The sequence below is a fragment of the Lathyrus oleraceus genome, chromosome 5 (genome assembly GCF_024323335.1).
Source record: "Lathyrus oleraceus cultivar Zhongwan6 chromosome 5, CAAS_Psat_ZW6_1.0, whole genome shotgun sequence".
NCBI lineage: Eukaryota > Viridiplantae > Streptophyta > Magnoliopsida > Fabales > Fabaceae > Lathyrus > Lathyrus oleraceus.
This window is the reverse complement of record NC_066583.1, coordinates 467,421,145-467,442,857: the sequence shown is the minus strand read 5'-3', so window position 1 is coordinate 467,442,857 and position 21,713 is coordinate 467,421,145. Positions and strand designations below refer to the sequence as shown.

Here is a 21,713-nt window from a genome sequence, read left to right as displayed (position 1 = left end):
CCAATGGTCCTAATAAAATTTTAATGACCAATGGTGAAGGTGTTGTCGTACCAAAACCGGAAGCATAATGGAATGATAATGATAAGAAATTGTGGTCACATGATTGGAAGGTACAAAATTCTCTCATATCTGCACTTGGTGTAGATGAATATTATCATGTTTCCCATTGTAAAGCCACCAAAGCTATGTGGGATGCATTAGAAGTTTCCCATGAAAGAACTAATGAAGTCAAACAAGCTAGGATCAATACCTTGAATCAAGAGTTTGAACTATTTGACATGAAACATTGTGAAACCATTACCGACATCCAAAAGAGGTTCACACATCTTATAAATCGATTAAATGCTCTAGGTAAGCCTATTTCCGATGATATTGCTACTAATAAATTTTTTAGGTGTCTTAATAGGGAATGGAAACCCAAGCTCACCATAATCAAATAAGCGAATGATCTTTGATCTCACAAATTTATTTGGCAAGCTAGAAGAACATGAGCAAGAACTCACTTGCTTGGGAAAACATGAAAAAGAGCATGAGAAGAAGGTAAAAAAGGAGAAAGGTAAAGACAAGGAGGTAGAGAAGAAGTCTATTTCTCTAAATACTTCAAGCTTAAAGTCCTCATACAATGAGGAAAGTGATTGTAAAACATGAGATGACAAAATTCCTGATGATGAAGATATTGGGTTGTTCGTCAAAAGGTAACATAGGTATATAAGGAAAAATCGAGTCAAGCACTCTCACAAGAACCTAATTAAATTTAGAAGGCTATCTAACTCCTCAAAGGAAGATTAGAATAAGAAGGGTAAATGTGGAAGTTCATGCTACAATTATGGAGAAGTCGGTCATTATAGGCCGGATTGTCCTATGATCAAGAAAGACAAAGAGAAAGGCCATCACAAGAAATCTAGCAAGTCTAGAAGAGCCTACGTTGCTTGGGAGAGTGAAAGTGATTCTTCAAGTGATGAAAGCTCAAGTTCAAGTGTCAAATCGACCTGAATTTACCTCATGGCAAACAAAAAAAAAAGAAGAAAAATGTTGAATGTCTTGACTCTATGGAGAAAATATGGTTTCTCGATATTGGACGCCAAGACATATGACGGGTGACATATCTCTATTCATTGACTTTGTGCCAAATAAGAAGGGGTTTGTTACCTATGGAGACAACAACAAGGGAGCATTACTTGGAAAAGGTAGTATAGATATTCCCTCATCTACTACTATCTCCGATGTTATATTAGTTGATGGTTTTAAACATAACCTCCTTAACATTAGTCAACTATGCGACAGGGTCTTTAAAATTAATTTTACAAATACTTGCTGCTTGTTTGAACATAATGAAAAGAAGGATTATATGTTTAAATGATTGAGGGTTAATAACACCTATATGTTTAACTTAGCTGATGTATCCTTGGTAAGAACAAAGTGTCTAGTGACCAAGTCTAGATTTAAGATCCGCATTCTCTTTCTCTAGGGCCTTGATAGTGCCTTTCAGCTCATCGACTTCAGAAGTATGATTGATTATAGGTTCGGGAGGCTTGATGCTCATGGATGGTTTAGATGGAAATGGCAGCAATATCTCTTTGACTCTGTCTTTCATCCATCTGGTATAAGCCTCCCTGGCTATGCAGTTCTTCTTACCCATTTCCGCTATTCCTTGAGGAAAAATCGCTCCCCAAGCCTTGATAATATTCTTGAGTAGCTCTGGATCATCAACCCCTTCATGTAAGATAAAGCCTTCTACACTCTTGGAATCAGGTTTATCCACCATGGGGTATCCCAACTATCGCAATGCCAACCTCGGGTTATATTTGATTCCCCCTTTTATACAAAGAAGAGGTACATTAGGGAAGTCACCACAATTGAGGATGAGTTTGACTTTGTCGTAGACTCGATAGTACCGGGAAATATCTTCGACGTTTAAGGACATGATCCTCTGGGACCACTTCAGATTGTCTTTGTTTTCCAAGAAAGGTCCTTTGCTATGTAGATGTAAAATAAACCATCTATACAGCAAAGGGATACAACAAACGATGGTTCCCTTCTTCTTCTTAGTTCTTACATGGATGAAGTAGTAAGTGTCAGAAAGAATAGTAGGAACGGGATTCTGAGTTAAGAAGATATGAATAGCAGTCAGATCCACAAATTCTTCCATGTTCAGAAACAGTATGATCCCATAGATAAGTAGAGCTAGAATGGCGTTGAAAGTCGTCCAACTCTCAGTATCAACGAAGATAGTAGCCTTATCCACTAGAAACCTTGAGGTAAAACCATGGGTTCCACCCTTAGACTTCAAGTTCAACTTGTAGCGGTAAATTCATGACCATTAAGTTATGGATAAACTTAACGTCAATAAAACCAGAGTCGCCACCGCGCTTTTATTGTTTCCAAAGGAAAAGGGAAAATTACGAACAAAACCAAAAGATAAGAAGTTTTCAAATCAAAACTAATAAAATTCAAGAGATTACAGGTAAGGGGGTTGGTTACACAGAGGGAAGGTGTTAGCACCCAAAGTGTCCTAGGTACTCCTAGGGAGCCCTTTTTATGTGTGTATGTGTTTTGGTGTAAAAGATGTTTGCAATAAATAGAGTGTGGGGATGAGAAGAGAATTCATTAATTATATTTTTGTGTTTGACAAGACCTTCGGACTTGTGCCTATGTACCAACATAAAAATGAGTAATCAAAACCCCGTAGTTCGTGGTAACAATTTCAAAGTGAACGGATTTACTTTTAATCAAAATTTAAATTTAAAATAGGCACAAAGGGGCCTAAAAGAGTTTGAATGAGTGTTAGTTCTTTTTGTCTTTTGAAATTTTAAGTCAATATGGTTAGATTCATTTACAAGTTTGATTTAAGAAAAGAGCTTAAAAATGCAATGGCATAAGGCCGAAGTTTCTAATTTGAAATAAAGTCTAAGTTTAGAAATCACAAGCAAAGAAGATTTTGAAAAGGGGGAGAGATTTTGAAATTTAAGAGAATGGGAGGAGATGAAGAGCCTAATCTTAAGAATTTTTTTAAAAGTTAAGAGTTGAAAAGATCTGACCAATGGGATGCAATCCAATAGACAATAATGTCATATAGAAACCCACTTTTCCTTTGGAATTTAAATAAAGCAATATCAATAAGCAAGTAGAAATATGAAGAGCATGTCATCAAATAAAGATAGCCACATCCAATCTAGAAACTTCACAATCTTCTTCTTAATCTTCTAATGTATCAGATGACATACTCCTTGATTAGCTCAGAATAAGGCATTAGACACAGGTTCAAAGTAACATTTACATCAAGACCATCTAGCAGATGAATTCAAGTGGATCCCAATACTTCCATCAGATGAAAGCTGAAATCATAATAACTTGGTTTTAGAAATGTTGGCATTGGCCAAGTCCTTTTTCATAGGGAATGTTGCCTAATTCTAAGTCCAAAGCTCAGATCAAATCCAACAGTCCACACAAACATTTTTTAGAGTTTTTGTTGTTTATTAAGTATTTTTAAGGTCCTAAGACCATAGACACAAACAAGATATACAAACAAATATATACAAACACAATATATGGATCAAGTGAGCAAAGTGAAATTGACATAAACATAAACAAGTTAAATGATATATAAATGACAATGCAATGGTAAATGGCTTGAATTTAAATGACATAAAGTAAATGACTTGAAATTAAAGGCAAGAATAATAAAAGTTAGTCAAATGTTAGTTGATTAGAAGTTAGTGGAGTTTTGATTTTCAATTGATTAAGTCATTCTTTGGAGAACACTAAACCCTCTATTCACAAGCATGGATCCTTGAACCAAGACATCTTCCAAAGGAAGGAAAAAAGGCCAAGTTTCCACATAATACCATGAAAGGGGGGAGACTTACAATCTCACTTACTAGAATGCTACGCCTTTGGGTCAAAATTTAGCGCTATGTAAAGCAATCATAATTTGACTTGTGTAGAAGTCACAACTATCTGAGCCCGAGCAATAGAAATTTTGGTGTTAATGCATGTTAGAGATATGGTATAATGGACCATACTCCTAAAACATACCACACATAAAAAAAGAAAAAAGATCAAAGGATAGACTTATCTCATCCATACTTGTATTGGTTCATCTAACACAAAGTTATTGATGAACCAATTAACCTTAGGGTATTAAGACTTCATTGGTCAATGGAAATGATGAGAGAGATTGGGATTAAAGATGAATAGGAAGGGGGATGAAAGAAACACAAATTGGTCATGGGAGGAATTTTATCAAATTAAAATCATTCATTCATTTTGGGAGATGAAATGTACATTTCATCAATCCCCTAAATCCAATGATTTTAATCCAACAAAAGTCAAATCAACCTTGATCAAGGCCCAAACACATAGTCCAACTTCACAAGTCAATAAAAATGGCTCAACATAATTTCTACATAATTAATCAATTAAAAATTAAATTAAAATGCATTTAAATTGAATTATGTTTGATCAAAAACCTAAAACCTCTTTAAAACACAAAATAAATGGCCAAGAGATTTATCCTAGGTCAAATAAGGTAAAAGGATCTTAGACAAAAGATTTCATAATTTTTAAAAAGTCAGAAGTATTTTTAAATAATTAAAAATATGCACAAACACAATTAAATAATAAAAAATATCAAAATTAATCCAAAAAATAATTTTAATTCAGAAAATGAAATAGGAAAATATTTTAATTATTTTGGTGAAAGTCCCATATTTTTTGGATTAAAAACAAAATTAATATGAATTAGTTAAACATAAGGGATTAAATGAAATAAACAGAAAATCAAAAAAATAAGGGCCATCTGATCTCCCTCATTAATTGAGGTGGCATATCAGATTTCCAAGAGCGCGTGTTCGACATGCACAAGAGTCAAACACGCTTCATGCATGGTAATTATAATGGACGTGTGAGATTAGAAGATGAGACTCAAGTCAGATGGTCCTGGACAAGCCAACACACAACCGGAGCCCTAGCTCCGGTCATCTTCTCCAGTGAGAGCCACCGGTCTGGTTCAAGCTCAACTCAAAGGAAAATGAAAAGTGAATACACTAATTTGAAGAAAAAATGCTCAGAAGCACGAATTTGGCCTCAATTTTCTCCAATTCCAAGTATATAAAAAGATACAGGGATTTGAATTTTGAGGATCATGAACTGAGTTGATTCTATTTAACCTCAAAGCAACTCAATCTTCTTGCCTACATTGATAAAACTTCAGACAACCAAAAATCAACAAGAATGGTGAAGAATTGAGGGAGAATCGAAGAGATGAAAGTTCTGAATATTCACCTTCAATGGAGCTTCAGATTGACACGATCTTGCTTTCAATTATGCTTGGCCTTACTTCAGATGCTTGTTGGAAGTGAAATGGATCAAAGAAAGGTATGGACTCTTGGAGTTTCAATCTCAAAACAGATCGATAATTGAAACTCGATTTTCAAAGAAAATCTTCAAGCTTATCCTTCAATGGTGAGGGTTTGGGGTTGCAGGTTCAAAGCTTGGGCACGAGGTCCTTAATTTTGAGCAATGAGTGTCTTATTTATAGGCCATGAGATTGATTTCCATACACTTCCAATTTTGGCAAATTTTGAAAATTCTCTTTGCATGCTTGCATGGGCATGTGATAGGCCCATCAAGTGATGCAATCTGATCCAAAGATGAATGAAAGTCATGCTGAATTCATGTTGGAAGGCCATGCGATTGTGTATGAAAAGTGGAAGTGGAAAACATCCAAATGGTCCTTCAACTTACACCCTTGTGCAAGTCCTTCATTCTTTGGCCAAATGAGATGACCTTAGAATTTCTGGAAACGTGAGATCAAGGGGATAAACTTTCCTGTTGAACACTTTTTCATTTGAAGCTTGGATCATGATGAATTTTGAGGTGGAAGTTTTGGAAATCAAACATATTTGAAAATTTTCGAAGTCCCAAGTCAAATGTTTACTTCTTCCACCTTGAATAACTTTTTCTATGGACTTCAAATGAGAAAAGTTCTTTAATTAAAGTTGTAGATATTTCAAACCTATTCAATTTAGTCACAAATTTGAACTCATTTATATTTGGCATGAAGGAGTTATGCATTTTAGAAGTTGAGGAAAATCACTTGTTCAATGGTATTGGCCCAAAGTGACCTATAATGTTTCCTCTTGGCACATGCATTTTTAAGTTGAATTTGAACTTACTCAAAACATCAAAGATGAATTAGACATCTTAAATTCAATCATGCAATTTGAATTGCTTTCATATCATAAAAATCGAGTAAGTTATGGTCTTGGGAAGTTGACCTCCAAACTAGGATTCAGACAAAATGACCTATAATCTTTAACCATAAAAAATGACTTCCCAAGCAAAACTACCTCTTGACTTCAACATGAAAGTTGTTTTGAATGTCATCTTGAGTAACGTTTCTCTTGGAATCATTTTTATATGATACATTTTTTAGGAGATAGGGTCTAGGGAACCCCAATTTTGACCACTTGACTTTCTCTAGTCAACCACCATGAACTATCTTGCTAGCTTGACATTCTCTTGACTTTTGGGACTCATGGATAATCATATATGCATGATGAAATATGAAGTTTCCCTTGAAATATTTTATCAATTGTTGAGGAAAATTGTTGAAGAAGTCACACAAGATACCTAGATGAATTAGGGTTTCCAAGGCAAACAAACTCCAAACTCTTGATGATTTCTTGATCAAAATGATATGTGAAGACCATGGGGATCCATATATGATGTATAGAGTAAATGTGAACCATATATTGATTAGTCTACTTGCATTTAGGGTCTCAAACCCTATATATGAGCTTGATAGAGCATAGGTGAGCATGCACACTACCTACAAAAGCAACAAACTATACATTGACATATTTTTGGTATTTCGGTTTGTAAGACCCCAATTTTGGCCCTAAGATCCCTCATGGCCCATATCATCTCATATCATAGCCTCAAGGATCATTGCATGCCTTTACTTCCCTCCTAGTGGGTAGGTTGCCTTGTGTGTGTGGTTCTTGATCACCAAGCATGTTTTTGCATTTGTATATTATTGCTTTTCATATGTTTATCATCCAAAAAGTACAAAAATATTGTCAGTCTAACCTTGTTGCTTGCAGTTGAAGCAATTATCAGCAATTAGGTCAAAGACAGTCAACAGTCAGTCAAAGCAATGGATGATGGCCATTCTTGCAGAATTTGGGCACCATGACCAATAATCAAGAATTCACACAACTTGGGACATCATTGGAAATCAAGGTCTCAAGGAATTAGGGTTTGGAATTCATCAGAAGTGGTTCAATCATGCAAAACCCTAGAAAAGTCAACAGAAAGTCAAACTTGGTCAACTGGCCATTTAATCAGTGCTTTGATGATTGGAAATGGTTTGAGAGAGCTTATTCATGTCCAAATAGGCCTCATATATTATGCCAAACACCATCATGGAGGAATTTGAAGCCAGATCATGAATTTCCAAAAATGGAAACTGGGCCTGTAATTGAAACCTGCCATAAATGGAAAGTCTTGATCCTCAAACTTACATCATGATACAAGCTTCAAATGAATTTTTGCCCAACATTAAAGTTGAATATCTTGTTCTCCCATTTCCAAAAAGTCCAAGAACTCTCAATTCCCATGTGTGGTTGGCAAGTTATGATCGAATCGATTTCAGAAAATCTTGAACTTCAAAGGGCCATATCTCTCAAACCGTTTGGCCAATTTTGGTGGGGTTTTTTCCTACAAGTCACATTTGATCCCCTCTTTCCAAAAATATAAATTTCATGAGCCAAAACTTCACCAATCAAAATGGCATATTTTGACTTTTCTCATTTAAATGCAAGTTTGACCAAGAGTTGACTTTTTGATATAAACATTTTTTTAACATTTGGCCAACTGGAAAAGCTCAGAAATGTCATTTAGAATGTGTTTGCAAGCTCATTTTCTTCAGTACATGTGGCCATTGCTTGGTTGCTTGAATTGTAAGGAAAGTACAATTACACCATGCCATCCATACTTGCATTTTAGCCATGCCTTGTACTCATCAAAACAGAGTTTTTAGAGGCCATTCTCTGTCATTAGAGCCTCATCTTGCAGCAAACTAACCAGCAAAACAAGAGCCATCCCTTGTGTGCTTGGATTGAGGAAAAAGTACATGTTTTCTCCATGCTTCCATGCCATTACTTTGTACCATGACAGCAGACTTTGCACCATCATTTTTCTGTCATGAACACACACATAGGACAGTAGCAACATACTGCAGCAAAAAAAGCATGGCTGACTCACTAAAAAGATCTCACTTTTGCTGTTGCACAAAAAGAGGCTGTCAAAAAGGATTTCAAAAAGAACTTAAGCATGGCATTTTTGATGACACATCCATATTCATCATTATGAAGCAAGTGGCAGCCAACATCCTGCAGCAAGAAAGCCCTTGGCAACACATGACCAACATATACTTTCACTAAGTCTTGATCCACCTTGTTTTGGCACTGTGGAAAAATTCCTGTCATACACAACTAGCTGCAACCAACACACCCATACATTGCTTGGCATTTCCAATTTTTTTTCTGTCAAGAACCCCTAAGGAATCAAACCTGGCTTTTGCTTAGCACCATATCTTCCTCACTTTCTGGCATGGCATTAGGAGCAGCTTCTAAAACTGCCTACAATTCATTCCCTAAACCAGCAAGAAAAACTGCATACAACTCATATGATAAACTGCATACTGCTAAGTAACAAGGCTTTGCATTACCACTGGCCAATCTCCAAACCAGCAAGAAAAACACCACACCCCTGTCATGAAAGAACCTGCAGCATCCAAGAGCAACCATACACAGCAACAAGGCCATGGCTCACTCTCTCAAATGACCCTGCTACTTGCATTTTAATCTTTCCTGTCCAAACTCAAAAAGCCTCTCACCTTGCCTTGCATTTTCTGTCCAAAAGCTGTCCAAACAAAGGAACAAAACCTGCTACCACCATCCAACTGCAGCAAAAGCCAAAAGCCTAACTGACCTTACTTGGCATTTTCCATTTCTTTTCTTTCCAGAACTTCCAAACCAACCCTGCTTTGCTTAACAACAGATCCCCTCATCACATTTTCTGTCATATTGAGGACAGTAAGAGCAGTAGACCAACCAAGATCAATCATTCACCTTGCTTTGGCCAAACTCCAAAAACCTGTCCAAAACCTCAAAGTTACCTGAGCCCTGCATTGCATTCATTCCAACCCTGCCTTGCAACCACCAAACCAACACCCATAACAGACCAAAAAACACACATTCTCTCATTTTGGCATTTGGCTCGATTTGGATTTTCTGCTAAAAGCTCCAAAGACCACAAGCACCCTTGGTTCCTCCATGCTCTAAACAACATTTGGAAGCTCATTCAAGCATTATTCATCACCTGTGCAGCTTCCTTCTCACTCTGTTTTCACTAAGCTCCAACAATGGCCAAGCACGATTTGGACATTTTCAAGCACTACTGAGCAAAGGCATCAAGCATCCATCAGTTTGTGTGCTGGTCGAATTTGGTTTTGATGTTGATGATAACATGAAGATTCCATGGCCATGCTGTTGTTGAAACCCTAGTAATTTTCCAGCAAACTTGCCCTGTTCACATATTGCTAGTGTTGCCTGCTATTGTTATTTGTATTTGCTGCTATGCTGTTGGCCATGCTGTAGACTGATGATGAGTTTCGATGAAAATGTTAATGCCCTGCTGTTTGAAACCTTATGAACATGCCTAGAGAATCCATGTGAACCATGTTGAATGCTGTTGTTTGGTTGCTGTATGAACATTACCATTGCCATGTTAGTTGTTCGTTTGTTGGAATTTCAATTGATGATGATGTTGATGAACCAAATGTTGAATGCCATGGCTGCATAAACCCTAAGGGTTTCTAAAACCAGAAAGTTTGAACTTTGGTCGGTCAGTTTACTGTTCCATTGGGTTTGGACCAATGGGAACATTTCGTTTCTCTCCCCAAAACGCATCGTTTGAATTAGTGTTGCCCAATATTACAAAATTGCCACGCTGACTTTGCTTTGACCAACCTTTCCATGTTATTTGCTCATGTTCATTCAATTATTTCACTCAACTTCAAAAATCCATTTCTCTTTCAATTTAATTCCAAAAATCATGAAAATTTTTCCATGATGTTCATGAATGTGTCTAGTATTTAATTGTGATTTTTAATTAATTTTTCATTGGCTGGATTTTAATTGATAATTGGTTTCCTAACATGTATGTATAAATGATACATTGTGCTATTTCTTTTGTGAAATTGTCATGACATATCCATTGCCCCTGAAATTTTTTGTGGTAAAACTAGACATGCTCACCTTCATTTCCATATAAAGATTGTGCATTTATCATTTATGGTTTGTGATAACACGAAATTATATCGCTTTTTAAGACTTAATTCAATTAAATTATTTTATCATTTACACTAATTTATCCCATTTTATCAGATATTATGCAGTATTTCTCTTCTATTTATATCAGGTACCCATTTTGAAGCAAAAGTGAAAAAGGGAAGAAAAGGAGGTGTAAAAAGCAACAAAAAGGAGAGAAAAGGAACCAAAGGCCAAAGCCCAGCCCAAAGCGCACAAGTCACCAATGCTGTGCCTGTGACGGACGTCACAGGACGCGTGACGAGCGTCACGCGAAGGAGCCTTGTGACGGACGTCACACATAGCGTGACGAGCGTCACGCAACCCCACTACCTTTGTGGCGCAAGTATCGCCCTCAGAAGGACTTGAAGAATAACGTTAAGGAATTGGTCTCCTATATGCACGCCGTGGATATAGCCACGCTGAAGAAGGAGAGAAACGGAATGCTGCTACCAAGGCCATTATAAATAGCCGTCTCACAAACCAAAAGTTACACAGTTTTTGCACGCTCAGTTTTGCGGAAGCTCTGCCAAATTTATTTTTTTCACGCCTTTGCTTATTTTTCTTCCTTTCCAGCATCGTCCATTTTATTTATTTTATTTTGCAAGCTTTGTTTTCTTTTTCCCTTGCAATTTATTTTCCCCCGTTCTTAGCTTTTAGATATTTTTCGCGTAGTAGTTTCTACACCGGAAACTACTGGGCAACTTTATACCGGATTTAACCTTACGTTATATTCGAGTTTTTTTATTTCCTTGATTTAATTTACTGTTTAATTGAAGAATCGAAGAACAAATCCTACCGGCTTGTGGTGGAGTGTTCAAGACCATTGTATTACGCATTCAGGTTCTTTAATTGTTATTTAATTTTTATGCTTTATTCTATTGTTTATTTGCATTGCCTGCCTGAAATGAGTCTGTGTATGCATGATATTAATTATTATTTAGTAAGCATGTCTGGCTAATTTGCCTAGGTATCGGTATGTAAAGTAAGCAGAAAGAGGGATCAAAACTAAGTCGGTCTATTCAAACTTAAAATTAGAATCAATCTTTTTACGGTCTTAACTTACAGGTTTAATAACAAGATTTTTTACAAAGGTAAAAGACATAAAGAAGTTGAAACCAACAGAGCGAGAGTTTGAGGTTTTAACTGGACAGTGTAAGTTAGTCATTAAATCTATCTCAGGGCGAGAGCAAGTTTTAGAATTAATTAAATTCTGACCTTTTTCCAAAAAGTATTTTTAAAGATTGAATGTGAGGACGAGAGTTAAGCATTTAGATTTAATTGTATAACCTAAGTCAACAGAGCGAAAGTTTGAGATAAGGGTGTTTAAAACGGTCAGTATTTTCTTAAAAAGAGTTTCTGCAACTTTATTGTTTTCAAAATATGATTTTTGACTTAATTATAAGTGACAGCAACATTAACATAAGATCATGGTTTCTTCAACAGAGCGAGAGTTTGAGATAAAACCTTTAACCAATAAAGTTAGTCGAAACGATTTATTTTAAAACCGAGAGACCGACAAGGAATTGATTCCCTAGTTTTGACGAACCACATACCGATATCCGTTTTATTAATATTTAATCTAGATATTAGTTTAGCTCTTAGCTCCCTTTTCCCCAAACAATCAAACATTTTCACCTTAGATTTACGTAGTAACCTTAGATAACGGTACATCGATTCATAAGTCCCTGTGGGATCGATATCTTTTAAAACTACGCGATAGAACTGTGCACTTGCAGTTTGTATCCCATTCTCGACTCGCACAGTCGAGCGATCAAGTTTTTGGCGCCGTTGCCGGGGACTTTTATTCAATCGATATCGTAACTCTTCCGTTATGCTGTAGAGACTAAGGTTTCTTTTTCCTTCTATTCTTTCTTTCGTTGATTTGTATGCCACGCACTCGCTCTCAAGGCGAACCGCTCTATTTACGAATCAACGATATCGAACTATATCTCCGAGTCTTACGACGAATTCGGGAATATCGTGCTGAAAACAATCTCCCTCCTATAAACCTTCCTGATATCAAAAACATTTTTCCTTCTTTAACCGAGATGGCAGAACCAGCTCGTGCTCTTAGAGATTACGCCGCTCCATCGCAAGATGAACCGCATTCAAGTATTGCTCCGCCCGCAATCGAAGCAAACAACTTTGAACTTAAACCTTCACTGCTGCAGGCTGTGCAACAGAACCAATTCTCTGGAAATCTTACCGAAGATCCAAACCTTCATTTATCCGTATTTGTTCAATATGCTGATACTGTTAAAGCTAATGGTGTCACTTCAGAGGCAATTCGACTTCGTCTTTTTCCTTTCTCATTAAGAGATAGCGCTAGAAGATGGCTTCAATCTCTACCTTCCAACTCAGTCACCACATGGAACGAGTTGAAGAAAGTTTTCCTTGCCCGATATTTTCCGCCAAGCAAAACAGCTATGTTAAGAGCCCAGATAAACGGATTTAAACAGAAAGACAACGAGTCTCTTTTCGAAGCATGGGAAAGATACAAAGACATGATGAGACTTTGCCCACACCATGGTTTGGAAGACTGGTTAGTAATTCACACATTTTATAATGGTCTCTTATACAATACAAGGTTAACAATAGACGCCGCTGCAGGTGGTGCATTAATGAACAAACCTTATGCTGATGCTTACCAGCTTATCGAGAGCATGGCCCAAAACCACTATCAGTGGGGAACCGAACGAACAACAGTGGAAAAACCTCAACCGAAAACTGGCATGTACGAGATAAGTAACCTTGATCACGTCAATGCAAAAGTGGATGCTTTGGTCCAGAAGATTGAAAGTTTAAATGTATCACCACCAACCGCCGTGGTTGCTATAGCTCAGAATTGCGAGGTCTGTGGAATCCAAGGCCACACTCCTGCGGAATGTCAACTCTTGACTGGAATCCAAACAGAGCAAGTAAACTATGCTCAAGGAAGCCCCTATTCGAATACCTATAACCCAAATTGGAAGAATCATCCAAACTTTTCATATAAGAGTAATAATGCTTTATACGCACCTGGACAGTCTCCGAATCAAACCCCATCTATACCTCCGGGGTACCAGAAACCAAATCCTAACAATAATACCCCTAGAAAATCCAACTTGGAAATCATGATGGAAAACTTTATAGCTTCCCAACAACAAACCAATAAAGATTTCTTAAACCAGAACATACACACTGGCGAACAACTTAAACAACTAGCAAGCAAAGTAGATGCCTTGGCTACCCATAACAAAATGTTAGAAACCCAAATATCTCAAGTAGCTCAACAACAAGCACCTACTGCTGCACCAACTGGTACATTCCCTGGACAGCCCCAACCTAATCCGAGAAGCCAAGCTCATGCAATTATATTAAGAAGTGGAACGGAAGTGGAAGGACCGTCTGATCCAAGGATAGAAAACCAAAGCCCTAAGAAATCTACTGAGGAAAGTGAACCTAAGGAAAAGGAAGAGAGTAATAAGGATACCCTAGAAAAGAAGGAACCTTATGTACCTCCACCACCTTACAAACCACCTATACCTTACCCTCAAAGGCTTGTTAAAACCAAAGATGTAGGTCAATTTAGAAAATTTGTTGATCTCCTTAAGCAATTAAACGTTACAATTCCATTTACCGAAGCTATTACGCAGATGCCCTCATATGCTAAATTCTTAAAAGAAATTCTTTCTAATAAAAGGAAACTTGAGGATAGTGAAACCGTTACACTCCCTGCCGAATGTAGCGCTATAATCCAAAACATGCCCCCTAAACTCAAGGATCCAGGTAGCTTCTCTATACCCTGTCACATAGGAAAATTTGTCATCGACAAAGCCTTATGCGATTTAGGAGCCGGAATTAGCGTTATGCCTTTATCCATATGTAAGAGACTGGAAATGGGAGAATTAAGACCGACCAAGATGTCTGTACAACTAGCAGATCGTTCCATCAAATATCCTGTAGGAATCCTTGAGAACGTTCCCGTACGCATAGGTCAGTTTTACATCCCCACTGACTTCACAATTATGGATATTAGAGAAGATGATACTACACCTATTATACTAGGAAGACCATTCTTAGCAACTGCCGGTGCAATCATAGACGTAAAACGAGGAAGACTCACCTTCGAAGTAGGTGAAGAGAAAATTGAATTCATTCTTTCCAAATTCTTGAAAGCACCTGCAATAGAAGATACATGTTACTTCATGGATATCATCGATGAATGCATAAAAGAAGCAGAGTCAGGAGAAGACAAATCATCAGACTATCTTTTAGAAGACAAATCATCAGACTATCTTTTAGAAGACAAATCTAAACAATGCTTAGCAATAACACCAGATCCTACGCAGTGTCTTAACAAACCAACCCCTGATTTGAAAACACTTCCCAAAAATCTGAGATATGAATTCCTAGACTTAGAACTTGAACGACCTGTGATAGTCAATGCAGATCTAGGAAGACTCGAAACAGAAAAACTCCTACATATCTTAAGAAAATATCCAACCGCACTAGGATACCACATAACCGATCTTAAAGGAATAAGCCCTTCTATTTGTATGCATCGCATCATGTTAGAAGAAGACGGTAAAACCTCTAGGGAACACCAGAGAAGACTAAATCCGATCCTAAGTGAGGTAGTAAAGAAAGAAATAACCAAGTTATTAGAAGCAGGTATTATATATCCTATATCTGATAGCAAATGGGTCAGTCCCGTACACGTTGTACCAAAGAAAGGAGGCATAACCGTTATTGAAAACGAAAAAGGAGAAACTATAACTAAACGAATCGAATCGGGATGGAGAATGTGCATTGATTATAGGAAACTAAACAAAGCAACCCGAAAAGATCATTTCCCTTTACCATTCATTGACCAAATGTTAGAACGACTAGCTAAACATTCACATTTCTGTTATTTGGACGGTTATTCAGGCTTCTTTCAAATACCAATTCACCCTGATGACCAAGAAAAGACAACATTCACATGCCCTTTTGGTACCTTCGCGTATAGACGAATGCCGTTTGGTCTGTGTAATGCCCCTGCAACTTTTCAAAGATGCATGATGGCAATTTTCGCCGACTTTCTCGAAAACATCATGGAAGTATTCATGGATGACTTTTCTGTATACGGACAAAGTTTCGAAGAATGCCTTGAAAACCTGGAAAGAGTTCTTGAACGATGTGTAAAAGTAAACTTAGTACTTAATTGGGAAAAGTGCCACTTTATGGTACAAGAAGGAATTGTTTTAGGACACATCATCTCGAACAGAGGAATTGAAGTAGACAAAGCCAAAATAGAGGTAATCGAAAATCTTCAACCCCCAAGAACCGTGAGAGAAGTACGAAGCTTTTTAGGACACGCCGGTTTCTACCGACGATTCATCAAAGACTTCTCTAAGATAACTAAACCTTTAACCGGACTATTAATGAAAGATGCTGAATTCATATTCGACGATAACTGTTTAAAAGCATTTCAAACTCTTAAACAAGCATTGATCTCCGCACCCATTATGCAGACACCGGACTGGAATGAACCATTCGAAATAATGTGCGATGCCAGTGATTATGCTGTAGGTGCTGTTTTAGGACAAAGAAAGGATAAAAAGCTTCATGTTATATATTACGCTAGCAGAACCCTGGATGAAGCACAGATGAATTATGCCACAACCGAGAAAGAACTCCTAGCAGTAGTATTTGCGCTAGATAAATTTCGTTCTTACTTGGTAGGAGCCAAAATAATAGTTTACACTGATCACGCTGCTATCAGGTACCTTCTAACAAAAAAGGATGCTAAACCTAGACTCCTAAGATGGATCTTGTTACTACAAGAATTCGACTTAGAAATCAAGGACAAGAAAGGAACTGAGAACGTAGTAGCAGACCACCTCTCTAGACTTGAGAACCTTGAACCAGAAAGAACATCCATTAATGATGATTTCTCGTATGACAAACTCATAGCTACTTTGGAAGAGAACAACTCCGACATGCAAGTAGAAACCACCTTAGCTATATCTGCCATACCATGGTACGCTGATCTAGTCAATTATTTAGCTGCCGGAATAGTTCCACCTACTTTATCTTACCAGCAGAAGAAAAGATTCTTCCATGACATAAAACACTATTACTGGGATGATCCCTTACTTTTCAAAAGAGGTCCCGATGGTATTTTCCGTCGATGTGTACCCGAAGAAGAGGTAGAAAATATAATCCAACACTGTCACTCCGCGCCTTATGGTGGACACACAAGTACATCCAAGACCTGTTCTAAAATCCTACAAGCTGGCTTTTATTGGCCAACTATATGGAAGGACGTACATGCGGCTATTAAGGAGTGTGACAGATGTCAACGCACGGGAAACATATCTAGACGTGACGAGATGCCACAAAAAGGTATTTTGGAAGTAGAGATTTTTGACGTGTGGGGAATAGACTTCATGGGACCGTTTCCATCCTCCTTCGGTAACAAGTACATACTCGTGGCGGTTGACTACGTATCAAAGTGGATCGAAGCTATAGCTTCTCCAACTAATGACACCCGAGTAGTAACTAGACTCTTTAAAAATATAATATTTCCGAGATTTGGCATCCCAAGGATAGTAGTCAGTGATGGTGGATCGCACTTTATATCCAAGATACTCGAAAAACTACTACTTAAATATGGAGTGAGACATAGGATAGCAACACCTTACCACCCTCAAACCAGTGGACAAGTGGAAGTATCTAACAGAGAAATCAAGCAAATATTAGAAAAAACGGTCGCCACTTCAAGGAAAGATTGGTCATTGAAATTACCAGAAGCTTTATGGGCATACCGAACTGCTTATAAAACTCCCATAGGGACGACCCCATTTAAGCTCATTTATGGAAAATCCTGTCACCTCCCGGTAGAATTAGAACACAAAGCCTATTGGGCTATTAGAAATTTAAATTTGAATTATAAAACCGCCGGTGAAAAGAGAATCCTTGACATAAACGAACTAGAGGAACTCAGAAGAGACGCCTATGAAAATGCCAAAATCTATAAAGAAAGAACAAAACAATGGCATGATAAGCGTATATCAAGGAAAATCTTCAAGCAAGGCGACGCAGTACTCTTATTTAACTCCAGACTAAAATTATTCCCGGGAAAACTACGATCCAGATGGTCAGGACCTTTCCATATCACTAAAATCTTTCCCAGTGGAGCGGTAGAAATTAAAGGACAATCTACAGAACCGTTCACCGTAAACGGGCAACGTCTGAAACATTATCACTATGCGGAAACCAACGAGGATTCGCAAATTCTACACTTAGACGAAACGCCCCCAGGACTCATAGACTATATTTAACAGTTTCTTTGTCGAGCTTGCGACATTTAAACAAAGCGCTTAGTGGGAGACAACCCACAAATTAATCTGTTATTTTATTATTTTACTATTATTATCATTCCTCTATTTTTCTCTTAATTATTCTTTTAATTTCTATTTAGTATTCATTATTGATTTATTCAAAAAGAAAAAAAAATATATCTATATATTATAATAATAATTCTATTCTTCTTTCGGCATTTGGCCAAATCCTGACTTAAACTCATGTTTTCTTTTCTCTAGTTAACACTAACCAGATGGGACATTCTGACCGTATGGGTATCAAGTTCAGAGGAATGGCTCAGAAACGAAGGTTTGAAGAACTAGCCACTAGGGAGATGCTACCTAGTTTATATGCTGATGATTGGGCTATGACTGCCCTTGGACTGAGACAGAGTGTCCTGTTTTTGCTGAATCAGATAGGATGGGAGACCTCCCCTATCCTGAGACCTTTCACCACCTACCGGAGGCTCACACTAGAATTCCTTAGTTCATTAATCTATCTACCTAGCCATGGAAAAGGAATTACCAGAGGTTTTATCCAGTTCAGAATGTTCAATATGGAGTACCAATTTAATACTAGAGACTTCACCAACCTTTTGGGTTTTCCTACCTCCTTTGATACATTCACTATAAGCCAGGAAGAACTTCTTGAATATAGAGAGCTTGAACACTTTTGGGGTAAGCTGACTGGAAATGATGAGCCCGAAGAACATGAGTTTCTCTCTGGAAACATACATAACCCGGCTTTTCGCTATTTCCATAAGATCCTGACCCACACTTTATTTGGGAAGAAGCCAAATAGTACTTCAGTTTCACGTGATGAACTCTTCATCATATTTTGTGCTTCCCAGAACCGTCCAGTAAACGGTGCTACTTTTATGTTAGCTAATTTGGACCACCTTATCCAGGATGAGAGAGCACCCATTAGAATAGGCGGCCTGATAACTATGATAGGTAATGCTATTGGACTACGTCAGCCTATGCTTGACCTGAACCCTTTTTGTGGCATTACCACTATGAGTATACCTTTCCTCTTCAACACTATGTTTATAGCAAACATAGGGTCTGATGAGTTTGAGCTTGTTATTGATAACCAGGTTCTCTGCCTATTCACCCTGCCCGATCCTAGGACTAGTGTTCATAACCAAAGGAACTGGCTCTATAACCTGAATGAAACCCCAACTCCTGCTGGATCCACTGAATCCATCCAGGATTATGAGATTTGTGATGACTATGAGCACTATATTGACCATACCTCTCTTGCTGAATCTGACCCTCAGACTCCATCCGGCTACCATGATATTGATCCTCCTCCTCAGCCTGTCCTGACCGAAGAATCAGCCATGCCTGATCTCCGACATCATATGCCAGGAACAGATATTAAAACCGTCATTGAAGCCTTGATGTCAGAACAAAACGCCCTCAGGGAAGATTTCCACAGCTTGAGACTTGCAGTCCTAGAACACATGAGCAGCACGGCAAGTCAGTTACGTATGTTACGGCATCATGTTAACTCTTTTACTCCTCCGGCCAGAGATCCGAAGATAGATGGAATTTAGTTATTTCTTCATTCTAAGTTATTTAGTTTTAGGCTAGATTTTTTTCATTAATGTTATTTGAATTCATGTTTATTTCTATTTCATTTTATTATTTTCCCTTCCTGTAATACATTATGATCCTTTTTATTGAAGCTGTTTAGTTAATTTATTTTGCAATGCCTATTATGCTCTACTGTTATTACTTATTATTATTATTATACAAAGCAAGTAAGCATGCATACTAAATTAAGCTACAGACTAAAACGTTCATAAGCAGAATAAAATATTTAATTACGCTACCAAGTGATTCTGTGAAGCGCTACTAAGCCTTTCCAAAAGGAAGTGTGACGAGCGTCACACCACCCGTGACGGGCGGCACACTTAGTGCCTGTTACGAGCGTCACAGCCTTGTGACGAGCGTAACGCCTCTCAGCCGTTGGAGACGAACGTTACACCCCCCACCTTTTTACATTCCCCATTCATTTTTCATTTACCACAATTAATTACTTTTCAACCACTCTTTCTTTTCACCTCCCACATTTTACCTATAAATACCCTCCAAACTTCCTTCTTTCACCACAAACAACTCTCTCATATCAAATATACACTTCTTTTCCTTTCCAAATCACTCATTCAAAAATCCATCACAATGGCGGGAAGTCAAAACTTCGGAAATATCATCTTCCGATCCGGAGATGACAACTATCAGCAAGAGCAATTCGAGCGCTTCCAACAGCGAGGCGTCGCTCCCACCAGGTACCCCGATTTAACTTGTTTACAACAATTGGGCTTACTCCACGGTATCGAGTGGATGCTCCGTAGAGCCGATTTAACCTTCCTTTGCACCCATAACCAACCCACCTATCCTTCCCTAACCTTAGAATTCCTAAGCTCTTACGACTACACCACTCCCGCCGGTGAAGGTGAATTCCTAACCGGTACAGCAACCTTCCGTATGTTTAACACCGAGTACTCTCTAACCCAACGCCAATTGAGTGCCATGCTACAATTTCCCACAGAAGGTCTGCTCCATGCCAGAATTCCCCCAACCTCAAACTGGAACACAGTTCTAGTTTTCGACCTTTTTAAGAAAATTTCCGGTATAAATACCAACAACTGGGAAGAACTCCTTCTCTCCCACATCCATAACCCCACCATCCGTTATTTTCTCCGTATCCTGCAAAACACACTCTTTGGAAGACCAAACAACAGTAAGGTCAACTCAAAAGAACTCTTTTTCCTCCAGTGCGTTTTCGAATCGGATACTACGGTAAACGCCGCCTCTTTTCTCCTTCATCATATCCGCACCTTATGTGCTAGAGGCCGGCAACCATTCATAATTGGCGGATTAATAACCTCCATAGCACTTGGCCTGAACCTAGGGGATAAACTCCAAACTTTAGAATCCCTTCCACCCCTGTCTATGGATATCGGCTATTGTCGCTCCAGCCGCCTGATTAAAAACAGAGTAGGCGGAGGCTATTATCTGATGGTGAACAACCAAGCAGTCCCAAGTGTTGTGCTACCCAATACCACCCTAACCGATGTCACAAACCCGAACCGCCACCTCTACGATCTTAGCGCTCCTGAAACCACCGAGCCTTCACAAACAAACCAACAAACAGATGAGTTTGACGAAATGGAACAAGGCGATCATCCGCCAGAACAACCGTCAGTCCCGCTCAACCCTTCCAGTAATGCAGCCGGCCCATCCTCCCAACGTCGTCGACGACGAAGGCCTGCGACCAACGATGACATTATGGATGCTATCGATGGAATGCAGGCACAGAATACAGAGATGATGCAGATGATGCGTCAAATGCAACAGCAACAGGACGCTCGGAATGCCATAACCGACCAGCGGTTTACTGAGTTGTTTAGCAGATTCGACAGCTTAGACATACGTCAAAGATCACCAGGACCAAGAACCAGAGGTGGAAGGCAGCCTTAGTTGTATTTTTTTCTTTTTCCTTTCCATTTTGTATTTCTTTCCCTTCAAACATCGAGGACTATGTTTAGTTCAAGTATGGGGGGGAAATTATTCTTTCCATTCCCATCTTTGTTTCAAGTTTGTACTCTCCCTTTTCATTGTTATTTCCTTATAAAAACAAATTTTTTTTTAAGTTAAGTCCTGAATGTGAAAAAGTTTCTATTATCTATTTCCCTCAACTTTCTTGAGCCATAACAAAAATTTTAACACACCCAATAAGTATAAAGGTCGCCTACTTTATAAAATTTGAGTGAAATCAAAACAAAATCATTACCATAACAACGCTCTGAGAACCTCAATATGTTAGATCAGGATAAGTACCTATCATACCGATTCCTCGAACTTTTAGTTCTATGGCAACCCCAAGTAGTTTATACAGAAGTCATCACCATCTTAATAGCAAACTACGTGGAGAGCCGATGAATATAAGTGAATGATCCCCAAAGTAACCTAAGATAATTAAATTAGGTGACCCTTA

General features: G+C 38.2%; 1 pseudogene; it reads right to left on the bottom strand.

Annotated features, from left to right (window-relative positions):
* Window positions 1-12,812: 12,812 nt before the first annotated feature.
* Window positions 12,813-12,912, bottom strand: LOC127089297 (uncharacterized; annotated as a pseudogene).
* Window positions 12,913-21,713: the final 8,801 nt, after the last annotated feature.